Source organism: Vombatus ursinus, unplaced genomic scaffold (assembly GCF_900497805.2).
Source record: "Vombatus ursinus unplaced genomic scaffold, bare-nosed wombat genome assembly UNPS02009132.1, whole genome shotgun sequence".
In the NCBI taxonomy this organism is placed as follows: Eukaryota; Metazoa; Chordata; class Mammalia; order Diprotodontia; family Vombatidae; genus Vombatus; species Vombatus ursinus.
In genome coordinates, this window is record NW_020948910.1 from 3,987,659 (window position 1) to 4,000,335 (window position 12,677).

General features: G+C 36.0%; 1 protein-coding gene across 6 annotated transcripts in view; it reads left to right on the forward strand.

Moving 5' to 3' along the window:
- PLAGL1 (PLAG1 like zinc finger 1) overlaps nucleotides 1-12,677 on the forward strand; it is a 138,121-nt gene that overhangs the window by 30,874 nt on the left and 94,570 nt on the right. For all 6 annotated transcript variants that reach the window (XM_027850760.1, XM_027850759.1, XM_027850761.1 and 3 more), the window contains one exon: nucleotides 3,029-3,149. The gene's annotated coding sequence lies outside the window, so the exon portion shown is untranslated. The remainder of the gene's footprint in view (nucleotides 1-3,028; nucleotides 3,150-12,677) is intronic.

The following is a 12,677-nucleotide window of genomic DNA, read 5'->3' on the forward strand; positions in this document are numbered from 1 at the left end:
GATCTTTATTGTAGATTATCCATATATGGTCTAGAAGCTGTTTCTTGACATCATAACTTGAACTCTGCAGGACTTCAGGGAGCCATGATATCTAGCAGCCCCTGCCTATCTTGGAAGCTCCTGGTGGCCTCTTTCCTACATTAATCCTAAGAGAGCAGGAACAATGATTTCTTTCTCTTTTTTTCAGCATTCTTGTCAATGCTTCCCTCCCTCATATTCTATCATGCATGGCTAAAAAAGTTGACTAGTTAGATGACTGTCTCAGTGGGAAAAACAGCATTTGTGAGTCAGTCTGAGATTTAGAAAAATATATACACTTGCAGAAACCAGTAGAGATATAGGTAGTAGGGTATCTCCGTGGTTATACAAAATATAGCTTTTATTACATGATCATTTAGATTTATTTGATAATCATTTACATTTTTCTTGATTTTTACGATTTTATTTCAGTTTTTAGTAGTTATGAGAGAACAGTCCTCCACTAAGCTTGCAAATTAATTACTTTGATATTTCCAAAAATTAGAATGAAAATCTTTCTGGGGGATGTATAGAAAAGTTATGTCACTGAAAAATATTTTTGTAAATTACATATCTTAACTTTATGTTAATGGGGCAGCTAGGTGGTATAGTGGATAGAATGCTAGACTTGGAGTCAGGAAGCCCTGAGTTTAAAACCTACCACTGACTAACTATGTGACCCTGGGTGTACCCTCAGTCTAACCTTAATCCTAAATTCTAACCCTCTGTCAGGTTCAGTTTTCTTATTAGGAAAAAGAGAATAATGATAGCCCTTACCTCAGAAGGTTGTTGTGAGGAACAAATGAAATATATGTAGTGTTTTATAAACCTTAAAGTGCTATTGGGTTTGCTATTATTATTATTCGTTATAAAACTGGAAATGTTTTTCTTGGTAAAAATCTGGCCCTAAGGCAATAATAACACCTAAGAATATGGTTATTCCTAAGGAATCTTTGGAGTCCTCACTATGGCTACTTTAAGATACAGAATTGGCTATAGTAGCTATGTGTTATATATTCAGCCCACCTTCCCTTTAGTTTTAACCCAGGTTTCTCAAGTTCCAGTTTTTGTAGAATCCATAGACTTAGAGTTAGAAAGGACATAACCTTCAGGGGATGTTTAACTTGGAAAAGAGAACACTTCAGAAAACATGATTGTTGTTTTCATATATCCGAAGAATTAATGTTCAAGAGGAATTAGAATTATTCTACTTGGCCTCAGAGGCAAAATTTGTGGGTGTTGCAAATGACAAATTTAAACTTGATGTAAAGGAAAACTTTTTAGGAATTCCAACTATCTAAAAGAATAAAGGGCTGCTGAGAGGTGGTAGAGGAATCCTCCTCATGTAAGATTTCAGGAAGAGGCTAGAAGGGATTCTTTTTCAAGACTACATCATCACTGAAGCTCTTTTCCAAATCTGAAATTCTATGATTCTCTGACTTCTAAGGTCATAAAGTCTAATCTTATCCTAATCATCTGTCCCTACTTTGTTTAATTTTTACCACTTGGCCTTGGTCAACCTTGTTCATATTTGTTTTCCTCCTGTATCTGCTTCCTTGATTTGAACACTTTGGCATCTCTGGTACCTGTCACCCACCCCTTGACCTCCAGGCTCACACCAGCATTGGAAATAATACCTGAACACCAGATTGCTGCCATGGCTACTTTTGCCACTTATTCCTTTGCCTTTTAAGTACTTTTGCCCCATTAGGACATTTATAAACTTTTTGGTTTCAAAGTTTTAACAGAAAAATGATCTTTTTTTTTTTGATGAATGACTGCCATTAATTAAATTAGTAGAGATCAATGAGTAAACCTTAGATTTTATTTTTCTTTAAACATAATAGCATGGAGATCTAAAGCAGTAATTCTAGATTTGTCTACCTCCAAGACTTATTACAGAGATTGAGCTTAAACCCTAACTATCTTTTGTGCTAACTCCTATTTCCATGTATCCCCATTTTGACCTCTACTTTCCATAGTTTATATGTTCCAGCTTTCATTCACTATGGACTTCTCAACCTTTTAGTTTACTGAAATGAAGCTTCATAAACTGGCTGAAATACTAAGGGCGTAATAGAAGAGTAACAAGACAGTCAGAATTGGTTGAGATATCAAGTGTGTAAGATTCAATTGCGAAAGGAAGTTTGGGGATCAATTTCTTTCTCCACTATATTCTCCTTGTGTGGGCCCATTCCTCAGCCTGTATAGAAGCCTCATGGCTAAGCATGTCTAACTGGTGGCTGCCCACATAGTCACCAAAATTACTCAGCATAGATTCATGATATACTATGTTTGATAGTCCTCCTTTTTACAAACCAGTTACCATTTTCCTATTTTATTTTTCCTTTCTGTTGATTGGCTTTCATGGAATGGAGAGTGAAATGGAGGAGACCATCCAAGGTAGACCCCAAACTTAGACATGGCATTACTCATAAAAGTCTATGATTGAGGGATCTTGGGTGGATGAGGGCGTAAACTGTGACTTTGTATTCTTTCCTTTGCGCAGAACAAAGCAGCTAGATATATTTTAAGAGGCCTGGTTTTTTAAAATGGAGAGGAATTTGCTTGGAAGGTTGTGGGGCTTGTTAATGACACTACTTACTACACTGGAATTGCCTGTTGGGAGAGAAAGGCCTCTTTTGTAGCAGATTCTGTTGGAGGAGCTCTCCGTGGTACTTATGCCAGATACTGGCCTTCATCCGTTCCTTTTACTGCTGGCTTGGATCTCCTATTACTAACCAGGTTCAACTGCCCTTAAAACAGTAGTACATTTGGGGGAAGGAGGAAATGTAATCCATTTTGGAGCAATCAAATTAATGTCTGAGAACATGATATCTAAAATTCAAAATAGTTCTACAGTTCGTCAGCATTAGATATAGGGATTTCAACTATGTAAACTAATAAGATTTGGAATCCAGGAAATTAATTTTATGGTAAAAAATGAGAGCAAAAAATTTTAATCCAAGTTCAGGTTGCTATCTTAAACTCTTATTCTTGTACACTTCAGGGAGAAACTGGATTTGTGAGTTCATCCTGCAGTGATTGATGGCTTATGTGTTTTAAGCCAGGAGGCAACCATGCCGTAGAATGAGAATAAAAAAATGGAACCTTTACAGAAGAACTCCAAGGTAAGATGTGGAAATTCCCTTCCTCAGTGAGGAATCTGATCTAAGAACTTGAATTTTTGCCAGGAGCTTGATTTTTCTCCATTTAATTCACATATGCTATCTCAAAAACTTTGGGTCTTCTGGGCGTAAAAAAAAAACCACACCAGAATATTGAATATTCCAGTAATAATTTGCAAGCATTATAGTTTCTCCTAATAGTGACAAATGTGTTTTGTATAAGTGTGTGTTTATGACATGTGCATCTGCTTCAAGGAGTATGTGAAAGGAGTTGTATGGGGAGCTGTATCCAGTTAGGGGGTAGCACATTCTCCTGAGACTAATGGAGATGTAGGTTTATCTTTTTATCTATCTATATGTCTGTCTATCTGTCTATCAATCTATCTATCTGATGCAGATGGATCTGGACATGTCATTAATGTAATAATGCCAGATCACTTGAAAAAAGTGCTTTATATCATATAAAACTCATATCTTATAACAATCTTGTGGGCTAGGTGGTAGAAATATTGTTATACCCATTTTACAGATTGGGAAATTGAGGTTGAGAGAGGTAGTTATTTGCTCATAGTTGCACAATTGGGTTGTAACTGGCAGAGCTGGAACTTGAAGTTTTCTTCTTTTTTCTTTTTTTTTTTTTTAGACAATTGGAGTTAAGTGACTTGTCCAGGGTCACACAGCCAGTAAGTGTCAAGTGTTTGGTCTGAGGTTGGGTTTGAACTCAGGTCCTCCTGACTCCAGGCCCACTGCTCTATCCACTGCGCCATCTGGATGCCCCTTGAAGTTTTCTAATGTGTGTTTGTGTAGGGCAAAATATATAAGTATAAGAAAATATACAAGTATAGGAAGACTGCAAATTTCTAAATTCCTTTTCTGCTATGGAATGAGTTAGATACTATCTTTTCTCAGTTCAGTAGAAAATAATAACAAAGCATTTTTAACAGATCTTTTGAAATGCAATTTGTGATACTAATTTAAATTATTCGGTGAAAAAAATTTACATTCTGCATTCTGCCCTTTTTATCCTAAATCTAGTTAACTGCTTGTATGTTTCACAGTGCATGGGCATATACTTACACACACACACACACACACACACACACGCACATATCAATAAATATTTTATGTGATATTTTATGGTTTTAAATCACTTCATATACATTTTCTCAATTGCTCCCAAGAACAACTCTGAAGCAGGTAGTATGAATATTATTATTCTTAGCATATAGATGAGGAAACTGATGATCAATTTCAAGTCAAGTTACTTGCCTGAATACTGGAGCTAAGATTCAAGCCCAGGCCTTCTGATTCTTTGTTATATGATGCTACATTTGGTGGGGAGGAGGCGGTGTGTATGAGGGGGTAATCACCAATGCTTGTAGAAAGCATATTAACCTTGCTAATACTCACTAAACCACATCCAATGATTTGAATGATTTTTAAGTGATGATGGGGCAGCTAGGTGGTTCATTTGATAGAGTAATGGACCTGGTGTTAGGAAGACCTGATTACAAACCCAGCCTCAAGTACTTACTGTGTAACCTTGAGCAAATGACCTAATGTCTGTATGCCTCAGTTTCCTGAACTGTAAAATATGGACAATAATAGTATCTACATTTTGGGGTTCTTGTGAGGATAAAATGAGATAATATTTGAATAATGCTTAGCACAGGGCTTGACACATAGTTGGTGCTATATAAAAGCTATCATCATTATTATTATTTTTTATAACTGCCTGGGTACTTTTAGTGGAAGAGCTAGTTTAAAGGAATTTGAGGTACTTATTTAGTAGATTATTGTAACTCTTAACCAGCCCTTATAATGTTATACATACATCTAAACACACATAGATAATTTTATGTATAGTCTTGTAAGACTTTCTCCATTCAGTAGCACCTACACATGCCTACTTAATAAATACTACTGCTTTTTGGTGGCATATGTTAATTGTGAAATTAGGAGATGTGGCAAAGAGGAGATACTGTGGAAATAACTGACAAATATTTAGTTTTCCTTGTGAGAATAGGTGGGACCCTATTAATTGCAATCATATTGAGAAAAAATCCCAAATAACTAAGTCTGAGATTTTAACTTTCCCCCCTCTACTAGAATTAAAGAAGTGAGGAAAAATTTATTAAAATTATTGATTTCATGTCACAAATTTAAGTCTTCAGTAAATAGCTTAAAATTTTAAAATCTGGTAATACAATTTCCTACTGAAAGACCAAAGTGTTATAGATATTTGTGACCATCTTAAACCAATAACATATAGAATTCATGGATGTGGCTGAAACTTAATTGTGGTACCAAATTAGGCTTTAAAAATTAAGGATTATCTGAGTTCAGATATGTTTGAATAGATTAATTAAGAGCTTACCAAAACTACTTTATTTTTTGACTGAAACTTAAATTTTTTTTTTTGTTTTAGAGAGGCAATTGAGGTTAAGTGACTTACCCAGGGTCACACAGCTAGTAATTGTCAAGTGTCTGAGACCACATTTGAACTCAGGTCCTCCTGACTCCAAGGCCAGTGCTGTATCCACTGTGCCACCTAGCTGCCCCTAAAGCTTTAAATTTGAGACTTCAAATATAAGCATTTTCAGTGTAGGAAAATTGAAACGTAGACATGGTTGATTAAATGTATCTGGAAACTGCATTCCATTTCAATTATGGTTGCATGTATGTGTTCCTATTTAAAGTGCCTGTCAATCTATCACCCATTAGGAGGCTTGCATAGTGCAGTGGGAAAAGCACTAGCTGTGTAGTCTAAAGTCCTAAGTTCAAATCTCTGTCATTATTATTTTTTTGTGCCTTTGGGCAAATATTTTACTTTCCTTAAATGAACTTTTCTTAAAATCTGTAAAATAAGAGGATTGGCTTACTTGAACTCTGGGGTCCTTTCTAGTACTAGATTTATGATTTTATAATTACATGAAGCATAGAACTTCTGATTCTCAATTTATGATTTCATAATTTATGAAGCAAAGGGATGAAGATACTATGAAAGCTCATCTAGTGTATCTTAAGTAGATAATACCTCCCCACACACTCTAGAGTGAAATTAATTGCTCTCATTAATATCTTATTTCATAGCTCCAATAATCAGAAAGCTGTTTCTCATGACTATTACTTTAATTCTTCCTGATTAACACTTGTTTCTGCCTGTTCTGTTTTCTATGTAGCTAAAAAATAGCTGATCAGCATCTTTTGGGGACTAAGCCTTTGTAAATTTACCTCCTTTGTGCAGCAAATGTATTCCTGAAAAATTGTGTGCAAATACTTTTTTTGTGTGTGAATCAAACTATATTCTTATGTGCCATTTGAAGGAACCTTATTGTAAAACCTTTTGTAAAGAGATTAACTTTTTACAAATGGGAATAATCACTTCCTATTTACACTGACGTCCTTTCCTGATGTGTTTTCATGGCATGGAGGGGACCCTAGGTTCTTGAAGTCTGTGCCAGCAGATAATAAGCTCGGGCAGGTCCTATCAACCTTGAAAGGCTTGAAGTACAGGCCTGTGACAGACTGTATTGTGTCTGTCATCTGAAGACCAACCTAACTAAATTCAGAAATACTCTACCAGAGTTGGCTACCAGTTGATCTCTCTCTCTCTCTCCATCCATCTCCTTCCCTCCCTCCCTCCCTCCCTCCCTCCTCCTCCACCTCCTCCTCCTCTTCTTCTTCTCCTTCTTCTTCTTCTCCCTCTGTCTCTGTCTGTCTCTTTGTCTTTCATTATCTGCCAAGGGTAGGGAGGGTATTGTGTTCTGCATTGGTGTAGGGATTTCCTGCACTGATGAAATGATAGATTTTTTTTGAAATATTGAAAAATCAGGTCCTAATTTTTCTCTTTATAGCTCTAGACTTTTCACACAGAGAGAGATCACTTAAATCAAGATACACTTGTTATATTTGAAGCATATTACATATACCATCACTCTTCTGTATATAGTTGTTCTCATTACTCTTTTCCCCTCCTAGCCATTTAATTATATGCATTGCTTTCTGCTCAACTTCTCCACAACAACTTTAATGCTGTTCTGTATTTTAATTGAAACATCAATGTATTATTGACTTTTATCTTTGACCATTTCATCATTCTCTCTTACATACTCTTCTTGTGCCTTGCACCTTCATGGCTAGCCTCTCTTCTCAAGATTCATGAGGTTATAAATAGTCACAAGGGCTTATTATGGTAGAGAATGGACACAAAGAAGGATGAGTTTATTTCTTGAGAAGAGATATCAGTGAGGACATTAGTGGAAGTTGCACGGGGCATCCAATTCAGTTCTACTCTCAACTCCTTAAACTTAATTTTATTTGGAGAGTTTTTAGTATTGTAGGCTGAATGAGCCTAGAGACAGAAGAAAGGACACATTTGGAAATGAACAAAAACAAAGGTCAAAGTAAGTGGTGGTAAAACATGTTCACACAGCCCATAGGTTTTTAAAAGCCCATAGAATTTTAGTTTCTCCACAATTTCATTATGAATATTATAGTATCTTTTAAGTATGGCAAGATATGCACAATATCCCTCCCACACCAATTTGGAAACTTATTTCAGTGGTTGAAAGCAGCCTTAATTGTGTCATTCAGGAAACATAAATGGTTTCTCATTTAAAATAAAAAAGAGGGGATTTCAAATACCTCTTCCTTTTTAATGCTTGTTTACCATTCCCATCACTAAGAGTTCACATTTTTGCCTTCTCATATCTAAAATTCTGACTTCTTGCTTCTAAACTGTCTCAGGCTATTCCATCCTTTAGACCATCACCCTATTAATTGTTGTAAATTACCACTATGATTATGATTATGATACTTCCCTGCTCAGAAACCCCCAGTGACTTCATTTTTCTTACAAATAAAGTTCAACCCCCTTAGTGTGTTATTTGAGGCCTACCCCATGGTGGCTCTAACCTACTTTTTCAGCTTTATTTCTCACTACTACTCAGCAAAAATCTATGTTCCAGCCAATTTGGAATACTGTACATTCTCCTACTGTTCATTTTACCCCACTGCTTACTCAATTTTGTGCCCAGTATTTTCTCTTAGAATACCATTACATCTGTCTTCAACTATAAAAAATACAGTATATCCACTTATTTTTTAAAATTTATTTATTTTTAGTTTTCAACATTCATTTCCACAAGATTTTGAGTTCCAAATTTTTTCCCCATCTCATCTCTCCCCCCACCTCAAGATGGCATGCATTCTGAATACCCTGTCCCCTAATCTGCCCTCCCTTCTATCTCTCCCCCCTCTTCTCTTATCCCCTTCCCCTTCTGTTTTCCTGTAGGGCAGGATAGATTTCTATACCCCATTTCTTGTATTTCTTATTTCCCAGTTGCATGTGAAAATAAATTTTTTTTAACATGTGTTTTTAGAACTTTGGGTTCCAAATTTTCTCCCTTCCTCCTTCCCCACCCACCCTCATTGAGAAGTCAGGCAACTCGATACAGGTTATACACATGTAGTCATGCAAAACACTTCCATAGTAGTCATGTTGTGAAAAACTAACTATATTTCTCCCAATCCTATCCTGCCCCCCATTTATTTTATTCTCTCTTTTGACCCTGTCCTTCCTCAGAAGTGTTTTCTTCTGATTACCCCCTCCCCCAATCTGCCCTCCCATTTATCATCCCCCTGCTCTCTTGTCCCCTTCCCTCCCTATTTTCCTGTAGGGTAAGATAGACTTCCATACCCAATTGAGTGTGTGTGTTATTCCCTCCTTAAGCCAAATCCTATGAGAATAAGATTCACTCACTCCCTCTCACCTTCCCCCGTTTCCCTTCCACTGTAAAAGCCTTTTCTTGTCTGTTTTATGTGAGATAATTTACCCCATTCTACCTCTCCCTTTCTCCTTCTCCCAGTATATTCCTCTCTCACCCCTTAATTTTATTCTCCAGATATCACCCCTTCATTTTCAACTCACCCTGTGCCCTCTATCTATCTATCTATCTATATATGTATACATACATATAATTTTTCCCCTCCAACTGCCTTAATACTGACAAAGGTCCCATGAGTTACAAATATCTTTCCATGCAGGAATGTAAACAGTTCAACCTTAATATATCCATCTTTTAAGACTTACATCAAATACCATTTCCTTTTTGAGCCTTAATTCATTACCCCAGCCAGAAATGATCCTTCTCTTCTCTGCAGTCTTCTCTGCACATAATTTGTGTCTATAGCACTTATCACTTGCATTATGTCTTTTATATGCAAATTTTTGGCCCTATTAGATTCTAAGTTGATTGAGAAACAGGGATTGTTGCTCTTTGTACAGCCTATGATTTTGAGCAATGCCATACCTTGAGCAGGTGCACAGTTAATATTTGTAAACACTTTTCAAAAATCAAACAAACCATGGAGAAAGAACATCTATAGTAAAACTTTTTGCATCTGTTACCAAAATTCCACATCATTGTTTCTGCTGTAGTGATTATACAAGTTATCCTAGAACTTCTTGTAGCCATTTACTTGCTTTGAGTTTTCTGTCAGGATTAAGTCATATGAATGGCTGAGCTAAGCTATTCTAAATTTAGCCTATCAAAACCAATATTTTAAAACAAATTACAGATTAAGAAAAATAATTCAGACACCTCAGAATAGTTCGCATTGTCTGACTTAAAAAAAGTTTTAGATTTTTTCTTAAAGAGGAAAATACTGAATTCCCCTAATATCCTGAACTAAATAGGTTTATATTAAGAAAACAGTGTGGTAAATTAGTACAGATTAAGGAGAAAAATTTTGCAGATGTGTAGTGATTATAATTTAATTATGACAACTTCCAAAATCTTTACTGGAAGTGAATACTGCTCAGGTTTTTAGTGAGTATATTCAAGGTCCTACATTTCCCCTCATATCCCTACTTCAAGAACAAAAAAAAACCTAAGGAATTGGAGTTATACTTTTCTATTTCTTTTCTTTTAAATATGACATTAAACACTAGTTAGTACTTAAGTCAGTATTCTTTTCCATTGAGTTTTGCAGGGATAACAGAAATAAAAATAATTTATAGAAGTTGTCTTCTTCCTTTTTCTTTTTCATCAGTTTCATTATTTTTAGTTTATTACAGTGGGCCTTTCCAGACTCTCAATGTCCTTTTAAAATAATTTATACCAGGCCCTTAAAAAAACCCCCAAAATTATCAAATGAAGCCACTAAATCAGGGTTGGGGAACTTGCAGCCTCAAGGCCTTATAGGTCCTCAAATGCTGCCCTTTGACTCGATCTAAACTTAACAGAACAAATCCCAATAAGGGGATGTTACCTCAAAACAAGTAATGTTTACTTACCTCTTATAAAAAAACAAGCAGTTCAGGCCATCTGCCTGTTGTCTATTCCTGTGGCTGCCACCCCAGTTCAGGTTTTCTTTTCTTTTTTTGATATATCTGTGGATCCATAATCTCATTATGTAGGTAGCAGTTTTTTTTACTGAGATAGGTCAGAATTGATTCATACTTTGTAATCCTTGTTCATGCCCTTCCATAATTTCTCCCTAGAAGACTTCAATAGAAGACCTTCTTCTAGGTCTTAAAATTTCATTGATACCAGTGTAGCAGATATTCTGGTGCTACTCTTCCAAATCCTACTCACACTGTCAAGTGGAGTTCCCAGATGATGGCTGGTACTTCTCTCCTCAGAGTTCTAGAGTAATCTATTACTGAGGGGTTGAGGAAAGGGGATGCATATTCTAATGCAATAGCTTGCAAGTCCCCACCAGTGTGCTTCCTTCAGTGATTATCAATCAGTATCAATTTGCCAGTCAAATTTACTTAGCTTTTAGAAACAAGTATTTAGTAAGTTGGTACAAAACATTCTCAAACCTGGGGGCTACATTCTGTAACAAGAACGTTCAGAGTCAATGGGAAAATAGGATCAAGCTTAGAAAGCACATGTAGCAGAAGTGTAATTCACAGTTCTTGGTTGCTCAAAATTCTTTTTTTTCTTTTATGGGGCTTTCATGAAGTTCCCAATAGGTGTAGTATAGTTTTTTTCTGCTGGGTATTTTCTAGAGTCCTAAAGCTGCATTTCCTAGTCTGTTTAGTCTTTGTCAGGAGATGCAGACAACTATCACCAGCCACTGCTTTTCCTGGGATACTGCTAAGGATTTGATAAGATGTCCATATCTTTGATCCTCCAAAATTCACAGGGTTATTCTGTGATCAAGGTAAGGGTGAAAAGACCAAGGCTCATCGCCACCCCACCTCCCCCAAGTGATTCCTTCATAGGGATTTGGCTAGAGTTGCTTTCTCCTCTCACTTCTAGAATAGTGGTAGATTCTGAACTGGCTTGTAATTTTATAGAATACCAACAGGGCATGGCAGGGTATATATTAGATTAATGTTTTTGGTTGATTGATTTAGTAGAGCTATTCTTGTTTGATGAATGTATAAGGGCTAGAGTATCTTGTTAGTCACTTTAAAGTAGGTAATGTTTTATTTTATCAATCCACTTACCCCTGCCATTACACCAGTACAATACAATCAGTACAAGTCTGCCCAAGGTATATGTACTGGTGGACTAAGTCATTGGGCTATCCATATAATGTTGTAATCTGAACAATATGCATTTTTCATTCACTTGATTAATTTTTCTTGAATAACTGTGGATCTCATTGAAGAGGCATTGTAGTATGCTTGAGCTTGATGTGTTCATACTGTCATTTACGACCAAGAGTATCTGAAAGACCTCACCATCTATGGGGAATTTGCTTCCATTTGGACTTTGCCCAGGAGGTCTTGCATTATGCTGGCAAACATCTTTGGAGAGAATATGCCTCCCTTGTTTTATGCCTCACTTGTATTGATAACCAGAGGATTCATGAACAAAATTATCTCTGATTCCATCTATCAAGAAATTTTATGTAAGCTTCATATTTGCCTGGGATACATTGTGTGAAAAGAGGTTTTCAAGGATATATTTTGTTCTACTGAGCCAAATGATTTTTATAATTCTTTCTTTCTTTTAGTAACTATTAAGCAACAAACAACAGAATCTTGTATTTTATATGCTGTTTAGTTAGTTGTGTAATTATGAAGATATGGTCTTCTAAATAAAAAATCATCTGTGAAAGCTAGACTTTTTGTATTTCATAGGTTCATAGCTTAGAGGTAGAAAGCACACTGGCAGTTATATAGCTTAGTTTCCTGTCTTTACAGATGAGGTAGCTGGGTGCCAGAAAGGTTGAAAGACTTGCCAAAGTCAAACAGATAATAATTAGTGAGAATCAGGATTCCAGCCCAGGTTCTTTGATTCAAAATTGAATGTTCCTTTTATTGTACCAGGCTCATCAAGGATGCCTTCAGTGTATGTGTAAATAATTCTTACAAAGATTTTTATTAAAATAAGAAAGTAGGACCAAGGGCAGTAATTTCTAATGTATGCCCAATTGACTTTTTTTTGGGAGGGGTTAAAAACACCCATAGTGTTTTCCATTCTTTTGCAATACTTCCCTCTTTCAGGTATTTTATGAATCTTAGGGATCCCTAAGTACCTTTAAAATTGTGATACCTCCCAGAACAGA